Below are 16,128 nucleotides of genomic sequence, written 5' to 3'. Positions count from 1 at the left end.
TTTAACTAAAAGATTGTCAACCTTTCGTTTATCGTTTATCTTTCATGTTTTTTTAATTCCTTACACCATATATTTAAAATCTCTATCTTTCTTTTATCTACAGTTTTATTATGAGCAGCAAGAATTAATTTATAATCTTCTAAAATATTACAGAACCATATCCGATTCATAGCAACATTTTCACTTTTTGTATTATAATAAATGACTAATAAGACAGAATAATAACAGAAATAAATTACTGATAAGAAATTGCTAAAAAAATAATAAATAAATCAAATAAATGGCCATAACTCACCCTCGACGAAAAACGAAGGAAGCGATGTGTGAAAAAGCATCCTAATAAATACGGCCACGACAATAGCTCACCGGACAAATAATAATACGCGACAGTAGCAAAGGTTCTGGACCATTTGTCTCGTACCGTCAATCATTTCCCAGACAGTTTTTGCTAGCTGGTATCGGATGACATTATTCACTGTGACAGTTGTCATATCTGGATACATTTACCTTGTTTAATTCGTAGGTACACGTATTTTTTGTTTATTTTTTGACCCTGACGAATGAAGCATTTACGTTTCGGGAGATATCAAGTTAATATATGAATAATAACTTATTTTATATGAGAAGAGAAGTCAAAATATTGTATTATGAATAATATGAATCACCTTCAGGTATATTTTTTTATTCTGACAAGTATATTTAAGAAATAATTATTCAGTTTTTTTTTTTTTTTTTTTTTACTTTTTAGTTCAGAAGAAAATATACTATCAAAAAATTCTTCTCCGATATTTTGGTGACATTTGACGATATATGACTTGCAAAATCCTCAAAATAAAATTTTGTAAATACAATCTATGCTCAATAATTCCAAGGATTATAATTACAGTGGAATGGATTGGTGTTACATTGTCTACGAACCCTTCCCTCTCATGGCACATGAGTAGGGATTGCAATACCGGACCAAAATTTCAATACCGGTATTCGGTATTTTTTAAATCTTAATACCGGGGTACCGGTTTTAATACCGGTATTAGAAATTTTAGAAAAAGAAAGAAAACACAGATGTTTCTTTGTTTTATTTGTCAGTTTTGTTAGACAGTGTAAATATCATAAAATAATTTGTAACTTATAAATTATAACAGTATATAATCACAAAACAGTAAAGGAACATCTTATTTATTTAAATCACAAAAAAAGTGTAAATATCACTATTCAGTCTGGGGTACTATTACAAATTTTTGAAATGTGATCTTAAAAAAAAACATAATGTATCAATTGTACTGTCATTAAACCTGAAAAGTAATTTTGTGTAAAAATTACCAGCTGTCGGAAACGCTCTTTCGGCATCTAAGCTAGCTGGTGGTACTGTTAGCAATGCGCGATATATTTTTTTCCAAGTATTTACCTCTAAATCCCTCATCTTCAAATAAATAGATTTCTCGTCGGATGGTTTTGGATATAGCTGATTTCAGTATTGTATTTTGGTTCGTTGAAATTTTTTTAATTTATCGCTAATTCTAATTTTTGTTCAAGAGACAATTCCTTTTCACTATCGACAGTAGTGACATCATAATCTTCGATAATTGAACCGAATTCTTCTGAATGTAGATAGGTTTGTGGGTAAAAAATTTTAAGAAAATTTACTCTAAACTTAATCAGATTTGAATTGGTTATTTTCTTTTCTTGTTTTTCATTTTCATTTTTAAAATCCTTAGAATTATGTAAATACCATAAGACATTTTCGATTTCGGTATGCCTTTCTTCTGTGCGATTTTTCAATGTAATATATAATTCTTTAAATAGTGATGTGTACTGTTCTTTCAGTGACTGCAACATGAAATTTATTGTTGCATTAGCTGTTATTAGAATCTCTCCGACATAATGCCTCAATAATCAGTTTTATTGGAAGTAGAGCTGATATAGTTCTGGATATTAAGTCGAATTAACAATCTGAAAAAATAATTTACAGGTTTAAGTAGATTATTGCTTTTTGGATTGGATTTCTCAGTTTCAAAAATCGTTCCATAATTAGGAGTAAACTGTTCCAACGTGTTTTAGAATCTAATGTTAACATATATTCTGTTTTATTTTCAGTTAGTATATATGTTAGTAATATATTCTTTTTTCATAGGGGAACGTTTAAATATCTTAACAATTTTTCGAACTTTATAAATTATAGGAAGCAATTCTTGATAGATTAATATTTCATCGTCATTAGCAATATCTTCTTCAACAATTACATTGTCATTATCTTCATTGTCAATATCACTCTCACTTTCACTCTCTTCAAAGTTGGAATCCGAAGTTTCTATATCCACAGTATTTGGATTCTTCTGTTCTTTATTTTTTTGGTATAATACATGTATTACTCCTAATTGAATTCCATGTGCATAGCACAACTGCTGATTTGCAGCCATCAACTTTCCAACTTTTTTCATTATTGTTGCTCCATCAGTCGTTATGGATACAATATTTTCTTTCAGGGATAATCCATGTTTCGCTAATTTATATTTAAGCAATTAATTAAGCCATTAATTAGTTAATTAATTTCGCTCGTTAAGGAGACATAAAAACAAAAATGTATACTATTTTGCTATGTTCGCGATCTCTGAACATATAGTGGAGACCATTTTAAAAATTTCTAGTAAATACCGAAAAACCGGTATTTAAACTTGTGAATACCGGTATTACAAAATTGTACAAATGGCTCAAAATACCGGTATTCGGTATCCCGGTATACCGGTATTGCAATCCCTACACATGAGTCAGAAACAAATTTCGAGGAAGAATGGTACAGGAGAATTGCATCGAATACCCTTTCACACGGCAAGATCCACTCCATAGTAAATCATATTCATAAATACCAAGACCTCATCAAGACTACACAATAGCTGAGACCAAAATGTCTCTTGTCAAAATCAGCCAAAACTTCATAACTGCAGTTCTCACGAAGGAAATCAAAACCACAGAACTCAGACGGACGCTACAGATATCTAACTGTTCAGTGATTATTTATATGCTTATACATGCCATACAGATGTTCTCAATGTAATTTATCAATTTTTTTCAGTTAGTAATCTCATTTCCCTGTAAGTTCAACCTATAGTGACCATTTGTTTAAGTATTCTTGTCCCCTCTATCCAGATATTACTTCACCAAAAAATTAAATACAGTCGTGTAGGATTTGACACCGATGGGATTCTCTCTGAACCCTGGATGGTCCGTCGTCTCTTTCTTTCTACCAACAATTTCTTTCTTTCTTTCTTTTTCCTTCCATCTTGTACTCGTCTAACTTGTTAGATAACTTAGTGTTATAGGCACCGGGGGCACAGGATGGCGTTATGTTATGTCTATGAACACGTTAACTCAAAAATACAACTATCTAGATAAATAATATTTGGTATGAGGTCTGAACATCCCAATTGAAAATTTGTATCAAATTCTAAATCAAGTCCCCTCACAGAATTTCAGTTTGTCTGTCCTCTTTACTTATACATGCAAACATGATAACGTTAATTAGGTGCTTGAATAGCATTTAATATAACCTTTTATCATTAGGACTGCAGATGTATATCAATTTTTGGAATGTGTTAAATGGTTTAACTGCCTATTGATCTATCTAATCATATGCATGTGAACTTGATAGCTCAAAATCACTACAAGCAGGAAATTAATTTTTTTTTAACTAAAGTTCAAAATCAGATAATAAAAAATTCAAAAGAAAAATGTTCTATGATCTGTTACTAAAGAAAAGAGTCTTTATAAGTACCCATTATATTTGCAAGCGAACGATAGAAACAATAAATAGCACCAGGTGAGGAAATGTATACGCTGCACCAGGAGCACCAGATGATTTTAATGTATACGCTCATTTTGCATGAAGAAGAAGGGTGTAAGCGAGGAGTGCATTTCATTCAGATCTTCAAAGCCTTAAGATTTCAGTCGATGTTTTCAATATTGAGAGTTAAAACATTCTGTTTTGTTTATTCTTACTTTATCAGAAGATGTGAATCGCTACAGTGATGGGAAACAACTCTGTTAAAGACTAAAATTCTACCAAAATATTTCGGTTTCCACGCCTAACTCAATCTTATGGTAGTTTAATTTCAGCTAAAGAGATTCGTAAGTTAAAATAAAATCACTTGGAAATAATAATAATCCCCATAAGATACGGGGATTAATCTTCGATAAACATTTCATAATTTAAAACAAAACTGTTTGGAGATTCAAGGCAAGATACATATTTTAAATAATTTGGAAAACGATAGGAAAATAATATTGTATAAACCATGGTGCCATGTTCGGGCTTATTTTGAGGGTCTTCAATATTTAAACGATAATATACACAACATGTGAGAAAAATAGAAATATCTTATAGGTGGTAATAGCTATATCTTGTCACTTTTTGTTTTCTGATCATAAACCTTATTATCTGCTATGTAATTAACAATATTTGCCAGTCCTATCCGAAATAAACGATTTGTAATTATGTTATTCTATTCATATTTCATGTTATTCCAATTATGTCTCACCATGCATGTGCTTAGCACAAATACACATATGGACTTTCCATTTATAACTTTATTTTCGTAAAAGCAAACCTATTTTCAAATAAAACATTTTAGGAAATTCATTTTCTGCAAGCAAATCTCATTTTGATGAAAATAAAGGAAATTTGAAAGTAAAGGAAACATTAAGTAAAGATAACTAAAATATAAACAAATCTATTTAGTAAGCAGTTTAAAAGGATTATTTTCTAATATTTTTACATTCAAACTTTATAGAACATGCCATCAAAGTCTCTATCCAATACCACATATAACATCATTTTAATAAATGAAAGCAAAATTTCAAGTTTATGTTTCGGAAAAGGAAAAATACATAAACTAAAAAGATAACATTATTTCAAAAGAATTGCAAAGCAAGCATAAAACTGCAAATATTTATTCTCAGAAAACAATATTTGCTTACTAGGGATGGCATGTACAACGAATAAAATACATTAAATCTGAAAGCTTGACATACAATGACGCAAGAGTGACGATTTGAAAATAAAAAAATGAAAACATCTAAAAAAAAGTTTCTATAAAGAAAAATATGTCGAAACAATTTAGAAAAAGAGAAAAGGGTTTCTCTCATGGTAAAATTCATAAAGGCTGCTAATATTTTCCTATTTAAACATTTTTCCATCATAAAGTTAATGTATCGTAATAATAGAACTTCTGAACTAAAAATCTGTTTTTTCATGCATATAGTTTTTTATAAGTACAAAAGAAAATTGTTTGGAGTAACGGATAGAATAATTTCTGCAGTTTTCAGCCTTTTTCTTGTATTCTTTCCCAATAGATTTGTTCGTGTTGAATACGGGAGAAACATATAAAAAAGTTTCAGGTATTCTCTCTCACTCTCTCTCTTTTGTTCAGAAATAAGTTTTTAGCCTAAATTAATTTTTGAAATTTCCCACTCACAGAAATTTGTTAAAAATTTCGCTTTTTTTTATTTTTTTGCCAAAAAAAAATCTTTGTTTATGTTATTTTAGTTTTTACAATCACACAAATCAAAATTTCATGAATGATACTAATTAAATAATTGCAAGCAATACCCCGACCTAGCCAGAGGCCATGCGAGAAACCGATGAGCAACCCCAGCTAGCACGAAGGAACAAACTACACTTGATAACATTGGACACTTGTAAACAGTAAAGAACCCTCTAGAGAAAATATATATTGGTATAGAAAAAAAGAATAGGAAAAAAATTATATTTAACATTATATATTAAATGTTGATACATTAAAAAACTAAAGTTAAAATTAATTAACTAATTTTAACTAATGTTAATAAGTCAACATCATCTCCGACCCACCACGAAGGCACACGGATTTAAACTCTAAAAACTGAATGACCAGACCGCCGCAACAGCAACTTTGGCGGGTACTGTGGTTGACTCCTAAGGACCGTCACCGGCCACGGTACAACCCTCCCCGAAGGAAGTACGTCCCGTCATCGATGGGAGGAGTCAGATCCCCCACCTATTAGTGTACCCTCCAGGCCGAGATCCAACCACCATGCCGGAAGCATCTCATCCTCATTTCGAGGTGCCCCCCCGGGGTTAACTAAAGTTAATAAAGGAAACAAAATGTAATAAATAATTAAAGTTAATAAATAACTTAACTGTTGCTAGGAGAGCACAAAATTCTAGTTATGAAAAATTTGCAATAAATTATTAAATGGTTCAAAAGGATCCCAATGTGATTTTTGTTTTCTTAAATTGTTATAGAATTAACGCTTCATAGGATTATTAATTAGTAGATGAATGCCCTTACTTTTTCAATCAGGATCAGAGAAACGATCTTATTTTGAACTACACCTTTCAGAGTTAGTTCAGTTACCTTAAGTCTCGTTTTAAAGAAACGCTGGTGCTATTTTGACACTGACCTCAGAAGGACAGAAAGAAGTTTTGTCTTTGAGGGGGGGGGCAAAACTTTCGATTACGACACTTTATTAAAAAGAATACTGACAATATTCAAGGACCAAGGCTAGAAAATGAGCCTCAAATTTATCTTTCTGGAGTCTGAAGAGAAATCAAACTAAGATGGACATGAAAAATCGTTGCCATGGAAGCAGGATTGTTATTAGGATGAATATGCTACCTCTGAACGAGCCAGTGGAACATACAAAATTATACACATACATGAAAAATATGTAGAAATAGAAGCAGATCAATGGAAAAAATAAAGTTTTTCTATTTATTAAATATCCATCAAAATAAATCGCTATTTTTCATTAACCAACGTATTTATTCTATCAAAACATAACCAAAATTCCGAGAAAACTATAGTGGTAACGATATGTTTTTGACGCGCCAAAAAGTAATGAATAAAATTCAATAAAAAAACTTTCATACGGCTGAAAAAAAAAAGAATTTCAATGGTGGACCACCGATATTATTGCTTATGGATACAGTAAATTATGCCATCATTCTATAGAATTATTAGAAAATATTTACAGTTGTGTACAAAATTAGAGAAAATCTAAAATATTCTTTCCCCTGAAAACAGGGAAATAATGCTAATTATGTAATGTAATACTTTGCTATATATTTAACGAAAATTATCATTCTTAGGGCATATCCACAAATATTAATAAGAAATTCATCTCAAGATACTAAAGCTGCCTTCTCGCATAGGAAAGGAGTTTAGTTCGATTTCCTGGTCAGTAGAATTTTGAAATTTTAAGGACCTAGTAGTGAGATGTCTGCTACAGGACGGAGGGATCAAAGTACAAATTCCAGCTCCACCAATGATCCCCGAAATATGGAGGACTAGTCTATGATAATGTCGTGACTAAACCATCCTTCTGTTGGTAGGGCACAGAAATCTGTAAGTTGGAATGGTAACAGAGGTATTATGAATATCATCTGACGAGAGTTCAAAAATATGTAATTGGTTTGGAATATGCTACGACAAATCAAGGGGCGGTTTTATAATGGATTAAATTAAGCTTCAAATAACAAAGATCGTCAGAATTTATCTTAAGTTTAATATTTTTTCCAGCAATTTTGAATTAAATTATATATTTCACCAATGTGAAAGACCGTTTCTTTTTCAATTTAGTTACATTTCAGTTGCAAAAATAAGTCATCACCGTGCCAGTTGATTTTGCTCTAGTAAAAGCATCACACTGAATGTACTTCTGAATAATTTAATAACCATGAAATCCCATAATAATAATATTATCGAAGTTCTCATTCAAATTTCTGTTCTAGCATTTATAATGCATGGCATTATCAATAAATTCAAATATCATTTATACCATCTAGATTAATAAAATACAATTTTGGAGGTCTTCTTTTTTCTTTTGTTTTACATTTTTAAAAACTACTGCGAGCCACAGTTTGAAGATTGGTTTAAACCTTTTTTACGACGGCATGGATAAACGAACATTTTACTTCCGGGTAAGCTATTTTTATTTGCATCAAAAAGGCTCTCTTGAGAATAAACACTCCTTCCATAATCAGAAAGCAAGAGCAAAGCAAATTTGAGTCGTCACCTAGTGTAATGTTAAAAATGAGTATACAAGGAAGACAAAGAAATTATGTTTTGCGCTGAGAATTTATTTCCTTTTTCGGATCTTTCACGAGTAGTCAAAGCGTGGCAAGGGATATGCATTATAAATATGAAGAAAAGGTCTTCCATCTCAAAGGACTCTTCAAATAAAAAGTATTGGACGGGGAAAAAAACGACAACGACGGATTTTCATCCACGGTTGCTGTGGCAACGGCATCTATCGGGTATTATCTCCAGTTTTTGCCACAAGTTGAGTCTCAGTGAAGAGGCTTCGTTTTCAAAAGGAGAGAACGAAGTTGCACCAAAAAAATTCAATTCCTTTGTCGACAAGGCGTCTTTATTATTATTTTTTTTATTTCAATTTGTTTCGCGACATTTCTAAAAATTTTAATTGTAATTTTGAAGCGAGGATCAAGTGGATTTGAGTGGTGGATTTCTTACAACCTCGTTCTCGTGTTAGTTTGCTGCAACGAACTTTGCTTAATTGGAGCGTTTGTGGCTATAGATAATAAAGAAAAACCTATTTTGGAAGGGAAAAAAAAGATGAAGGTTAAGGCAGGGAGAGTATTCTGAATGAGTTGCAATTAAAGGAAAGCTCAAGCTGGGAGAAAAATTTTTGAAAAGAAAATTGTTCTCGTTTCTTTTTATTTTTTGTTGTCAGATATCTCCTCTTGATTTGTTGTATTCTTACACATGAGTTGATTTAAGCATTAAAATATACCATTAGCTTATAAAAGTAATTTTTAATCTACAGGAACTGTTGAGTAACAAAATCCCGGCTGGGGCTCGGTGGTGCACGGAGTGGAAATTTAATTAAAATAAATATGCGTCATGCAGGGTAACGTGGTTACATAAGTCGGGGTTAAATGTTTCCTCTATAATTTGATGCATTCTGAAGATTTGAAAAAGGGAGTAATAATGCTAAACGTACTTAATTAGTTTAGTTTAGTTTAGTTAGATTAGCGTCCCGTTTAAAGCAACACTACGATCATATTGGGACGGACCAAATAATTTTGAACCGCGGTCAGATGACGAGGATGACACCTGAGCTGGCAACCCTCTCCAAACTTCCACCCCACACCAGCGAGAGGTCAACCCATAAATAGTCGCATTTAAATCCAAGATGGAATCTAATCACTAAACTAAGCTAATTAAATGTATGGAACATACCATTCTTATTTTTAATAAAGAGTGAGAAAAAAATTTAAAATTATTTTTTCTTGCGATGGTATATTGATTTTTCTGTGATTGCATAACAAAAATTTGCTTATTGAATTTTATCTCATAATTTTCTTTCATGAAGTTAATATAAATAGATTTTTTATAAATACAATTTTCTGTATGCCTAAAACTCTAATCTTTGCATTGAAATGCTTAATTGTTTAAAGTTATGAAAATTAGTTGTTTAAAAACAATATTTTTTTGATATGAGGTTTTCTTCTGGCGAAAATAATTTCTGACTTTTCTAAAATAATTTTCCTCCAAATTTCTTGTATATTCTCTAATAAATGTATTAGATATTAGTAGCTGCATACCATTTGGCAAACAATAATTTTGAACCTATTAGCGTGCATTCTTTGGCGAGTTTTTGGACAATTAATCGTTGACATACACAAGTACCAAGAAAGAGGATGTGCATTTTAAACGTCTTATTTCGGCTATATCAAAATCAAAATTTTGACAGAATTACAATTGTAATCCCAAGATTACATTCCAAAATACATTTAATCAAATTGCTGCGTTTTTAAATTATCACGTTTCAAATTTGTGAAAGTGCAGACTGGAGAAAAGATCGGAGGATTTTGTTTCAAGTTTGGTACATATCTACATTTTTGATGTTAAATTTATACCCCAAATTTCATACATTTAGTTTTCTTTTATTTTTGAAGTTATCGTGTTAACTTATATCCGAAAAGCTGGACAGATAAACTTCTCAGAATGGATTTCGCTCAAAATTTGATAGGGACCTCCCCCCCCCCAAAAAAAACGCACTCAAATCAAATCGCATAACAAATTATTTAGAATTAATATTTAATCAATTACGTTTCATATGCATAGTATTTCAGAAGTAGTCACATAGCATGAATTTTATCGTCATTAAACCGTAGTACAGTGTGTGTGCGTGTATATATATATATATATATATATATATATATATATATATATATTTCTGTGTTGCGTGCATATATGTATATAACTTATATTTACATAGAGATGTCGCTAAATATACCTTGATCTTCACAGATCTAATGCTAAAATTTCATAGACGAAACATTTTAATATCATGATATTTTGAATTATTTATGTTTATACCTTTCTCAAACTAAATATAATCTCGCCGAAACTTTCTCGCATACTCTCCAATAAAAGTTTTATTTTCGTAAAATTTGGAGACCTTGGACAATTCCTTGTGTTGAGCTGGTGAACGATAATTACGAATTATAGAGTTTTGGCTCGATTCTAACACTTTTCTGAATGTATTGCGTGAGTATGTATATTAGACGAATTTATTTTTTCTCGCCAATTGGTGCCGAAATTTGACTTGGCGTCAATCTTTAAACTAAATTTGTAGTCAGAAGATGACAAAAAGCATTTCATTTATTTAAGCCTTTGCATTTATGAAATATTGAGTTTGCATACATACAAAAGTACAGATCAACAAATAGTCAACTGTTTGATAATTTGATGCGAAATTTGAAAGCAGTCCACATTTTAGATGATAAATTTGTGTCCCAAATTTTATCTCCCTAGATTGTTGCGTTTTGTAATTATTGAGTTCACAGGGAATTGACAGGCAAAATTCCTTTGAACAGATTTCATTTAAAATTTGAACAAATTTGGAAAATTGAACAAAAAACAATCTACAATTTAGCCTTAATTCCATATCCTAAATTTCAACCTTTTAGCACCATAAGTTTTTGAGCTGTCGTGTTGACAGATAAAAAGACGTATTGACAAAAATGTGTTTTTCAGACTCTTTCGAATGAAATAGAAATGAATATATAATAATTAAATTTTTTAATGAGATGTTTGGAGCTCATGAAAGTTTAGAAATATACTTTCCCAAAATATTTAAACTATTTGAAAAATTAGCACAGTACAAGATTGTCGTAAAGTTTTTCCCTGGTTACAAAAATGTATCATGTAGGAACAATTTAATATAATACTTCAAATTTTTTAAGATGGAATATTCGTACGTTCAATTTTTTTAATCCAAACTGTTGGGATGAAGCGAGCGGACTATTTTTCTCGCGTAGTAATATCTGTGTGACTACGCTTGTGGCGCTTCGTTCCGGCACCATTCCTCCCGCGAACATGATGCTGTGTGCGTAATTGTGAATACGTGTGTTCTTTTCTTTTCGTTTTCTTTGTCTAATAAATGTGTTGTCTTCAAGAACCATGCTGAGATTATTGAAAAGTAACAACACAAACAGATAGCGCAACTAATACAATAATAAGGATTTTACCTTCGATTCTTATCAAAATGATTTCAATTTTGAAAAGAATTCAAATCGGTTCAGTAACAATTTTTAGATTATTTAAAGGAGAGAGCGTTTGCAACACCAGTTGAAGATATTAAAAGTTAGGTTCACAGATGTTGTGTCTAGGGTAATATCCAAAATATTGGACAATAATTAGCGAAAATTGAAATACCACCTCTACATTCCCCGATCTACCAAGAGTGCTCACATTTAAATTTATTGACATAAATGCTTTTATCAAATGTTTCATAAACATCTTTAAAATATATGAAAACAACCATGCGCTAAATTATAACAGTTTTTTTGCAATAATTTTTGTAACAAGGAAAAGACTTTACTCCCACCTTGCTTAATAATTTACTCCAGCTTGTTCGAAAAGTATTAAATCAATTTAAATATTTTTTTAAATACTAAAAATCAAAGAAATGAACTGAATTAAAATATTTTCATTGGGATAAACCTTATATAGCCATCCTAAAACCGTTTAAATTTCAGCGATTTTTTTATTTAATGGCTGCAAAGTCTATAAAAGACTGTACTTTTGGCGGGAAAAAAAGCTGATAATGAAATTTATTTTACCTTCGACTAAAGGCTTCGTGAAGTGACTAGACATCACTGAATCTCTTGAGCTTTCACTGCCTCTGAAAACACACGATGTCCATCCAAACATTTAGAATAAAAGGGGGAAAAAATACGATAGAAGCTGCTTCTACTTTTTCCTACCCTTAGGCAATGCTGAAAGCCGACTTTAATGGAAGTTTAAAGAAAACGTCTTATGTGGTTGACTTATTCCTTTTTTACTTCGAGATCTTCAAATGTTTTTATTCGAGAAAACATTGACTTTTTTTTTATTCTTGCTTTTCAAACTTAAAGTATCAGGAAAGAAAATTAGGAATCCAAATTTTCATTTTTTTTTTCTCTCTCTCTCTCTCTTTTAAAAATAATTACTTTCACGTGAATAAAATTTTAAAATTCTATTGAATATATTAAGATGTTTTTGTGAATTTTGATGTGCTCGCGTTTCCTCTGGCGTTTTCAACTAAACAACAAGCAAATTTAAATAAAAATGGTTTTTCAATATAAACAACAGTATTTTTCGTCTCATTCTGGGCATTTTGAAAATAATTGAATTTACTATATTTTTCGATATTCCAAAATGAACGAAGAAGGTTATTCAAAATTGAATTTAAAAACTATTTAGGGAAGTAAAAAAAACACAAAAAATAAACCAAGATCGCACAGAAAATTAGGAAGGGAAACACCAGTTATATGAGCCGACAAACAACATACAACATCTTATGAATATGACTGATAGATGGGAGTCAGAAATTTATGAAGAAAGAAAGATATGGAAACTGTTATATGCAGAATAATACCCAAACATACGCCTATGCCGCTATCAAATATTTGCAGATTAGCACCATATATATATATATATATCTGATAAACATATCTTTTTACAAGAAAACATGAGACATAGAAAGACAAACACAGCGGAATGTACACAAGACAGCATTTGCTGAAATTAACAAAGTACTGACCTGCAGCAAATCTTTTTTAAATAACCTTATGAGTGCAAAGCACTCAGATTGTAACTAGAGATCTTGCTCAACGATCAGGACTCCAAAGAGTGAGTTTCTTAGGTTGCCCTTTGTTTTATATAAGTCTTGCAAAGGACATTGAAAAATCTCTGTGAATCTCCATAACGCTGTTAATAATGAAATCGTCATCATAATTCTTGTATTTTCGAGAACTGTTTTTCATCAAATCCAAGAGTTATTGATTTGGCATGCATTCAACCCGATTAAATGTTGTCTAACTATGTCAGTAATTGCAAGTCAATAAAAATCACATATTCATAATAATATTGCACCATGTTTCGACATAATCTAAAATATTTTAAAATTAAGAATTTTTATCCATTATTTGACTGTTGTTTCTATATTCTGTATATTGTTTAGCTGTTTGGAATGTCGATTACGAGTTTGTGATATTTATGTGATTTTAGATTACTTTTCCATTTCTGCTTCTTCTAACACTTTTGTTCGTAGACATTTGTATGATCCTGCATGATTCACATTTAAACAATGTCTATATTCCGTCTTTGTGAAAACATAATTCCGATATTTGTTTAACGACCTATAAACACCTTAAGTGTCCCGTGTGTATTATAATAAATTGTATCTACTTATATATGCATTCTCATGTGCCAATTTTATGTTGTTTGAGGTATAAATTGATGATGATTCGTGCGTTTGTTTCAATTAAAGATGAATAATGCCTTTTTTACTGGTCCCACATAGAAGTACCTACCAAGTAGACATCTATATTTTTAACTGGTAATATTACATTCTTCCATTCTCTCATAGGAATTGTTTATATTGTTACGAAATTTCCCAGGGTTCGTTTGGATAGTGGGAGTTATATGGTGTGGCGAAGGCTCAATCACCAGGCGCCAGTAGAAAATAAAACAACGACGTTTATTTACACGAAGACACACAGGACAGCACAAAGACGACAACTATATACAGCACAGAAGACGATTATCTTCAGCCGAGACGTGCAGCATACAACAGTATACACAGCAGCTCTACTCCGTCACTGCTCCGCTAGTCCCTGGAAGACGAGTTCTTCACCGTCGCTTCCGACTACTCTTCGACTCCACTGGTCCACAACCCAATTCAACACTGGTCCACACTGCTCGGCAGGGGCAGGACTGCTTCCTTTTATAGGCATCAGGAGGCTGGGCTAGAAGCCTCTCAACCAATCAGGAACGTTCGAGGCGTATCTCCGTTCCTACTGGACGGACCGGGAAAATTCTCGATGTTTCGGGTATAATCTATTTTGGCGCCAAAGTCGCCAAGTCGTCAAATGGTCGCCAAGTTTGTCGCCAAGCTCTGGGGCCTCCTATGGAACCAACTATGCTGGGAAGCAGCATCGCAGGTTCGTAACAATATCATAATTGTCTAAAACTTGAGCTTCGTAGTATGACGAGTATCCACGTTTTTGACCTCGCTAAGGGAGAAATAATTTGTGATACAAAATTTATCCATCCATACAACATAACAACGCAGAGAACGCTCAACACTACAATTCAAAAAGAGACATAAATGGCATTTAACATATGGATTGATCCTAGCCAAACTAAACTGAATTAAATCTGTTGACAGGTCAACTTCAACTCAAACTATATATTCGCCAGGAGTTGAAGGTGACAACTCCGAAACACATTGTTAGGTGAATGAAATTTTAAATTAAGTCCAAAAGAAATGAAAAAATCTTATCTGATTTTGAACTAAGTAAAATCACAGTTACGCTGTCTGTTTTCTTACCGCTGAAAGTGTAAATAAACAGAAATTTACTTAAAAACAAAACAAGCTAGATAAATTAAATTATTATGAAACGGGAATCGAAATTGCAATCGATATTAAATTTGGGAACCAATCAGTCAATAAGAAGAGGTCCAAAGCATACCTTCTTTTTTCTCTGTATGACGAAGCTAAACACAAAATCATTAATCACTAAAAATGTTGTTCACAACGAAGATATTGTTATGAAATTTCAGTGTTTCGTTTGGATAGTGGGAGTTATATGGTGTGGAGAACACTCAATTAGCAGGCGACAGTAGAAAATGAAACAACGACGTTTATTTACACGAAGACACACAGGACAACACAAAGACGACAACTATATACAGCACAAAGACGACAACTATATACAGCACAAAAGACGATCCTCTTCAGCCGAGACGTGCAGACAACAGCACACAACAGACTCTAATGCAGACCGTAGCGCCCAACTTAATTCAGCACTCACTTCACTCCGTCGCTGCTCCTCTAATCTCTGGAAGGCCAGTTCTTTCTGTCGATTCCGACTACTCTTCGACTCCACTGGTCCACGACTCAATTCACCGTCGGTTCACAACTACGACGACTCCACTGGTCCACGACCACTCTTCTCTGTCGCTTCCGACTACTCAATTCACCACTGGTTCACCACTCGACTCACCGGCTACTCCCCGGCAGCTGCAGCTCCTTTTATAGGTCTTAGGAGGCGGGGCTAGAAGCCTCTCAGCCAATCAGGAACGTTCGAGGCTTAACTCCGATCCTACTGGACGGATCGGGGAAATTCTTTGTTTCGGGTATAATCTATTTTGGCGCCAAAGTCGCCAAATTCGTCGCCAAGTCGCCAAATGGTCGTCAAGTTTGTCGCCAAGCTCTGGGATCTCCTATGGAACCCACTATGCTGGGAAGCCGCATCAAGGATTCGTAACAATATTATATGATACTTTTAAATTTTATCGTCTTTTTCCGTCACCAGCGCCAAATTTCTCCTCACAATCAAATATGAAACTAATACTTTTATTTGAAATTATTTCCCCCTTTTCCTTCTGTTCACCAAGTTTAATATGGCTCTGAGAGATAAATATATATGGATACAAATTACCGATCCTTCAAATTAGAGCCTTTTTCTTAATGAAATGCGATATGCAAATGAAATCATATTGATGCCACTACTAAAGTAAAGTTAATAAAATTATTTAATGTCGTCTTTCGAATTCTTTCCGCTACACTGAAAAA

At 32.4% G+C, this 16,128-nt stretch overlaps 1 protein-coding gene across 2 annotated transcripts in view; it reads right to left on the bottom strand.

Moving 5' to 3' along the window:
• LOC129965976 (adenylyl cyclase 78C-like) overlaps positions 1-16,128 on the bottom strand; it is a 430,498-nt gene that overhangs the window by 349,570 nt on the left and 64,800 nt on the right. The window contains exon 1 of one of the 2 annotated variants that reach the window (XM_056080293.1): positions 296-428. The exons of the other annotated variant lie outside the window; for it this stretch is intronic. The gene's annotated coding sequence lies outside the window, so the exon portion shown is untranslated. Of the gene's footprint in view, positions 1-295; positions 429-16,128 lie in introns of those variants that run through there. 2 annotated transcript variants of the gene reach the window in all.

This window comes from Argiope bruennichi, chromosome 4, assembly GCF_947563725.1.
Source record: "Argiope bruennichi chromosome 4, qqArgBrue1.1, whole genome shotgun sequence".
In the NCBI taxonomy this organism is placed as follows: domain Eukaryota; kingdom Metazoa; phylum Arthropoda; class Arachnida; order Araneae; family Araneidae; genus Argiope; species Argiope bruennichi.
The sequence above is the reverse complement of the archived record's forward strand: the minus strand, read 5'-3'. Positions and strand labels throughout refer to the sequence as shown.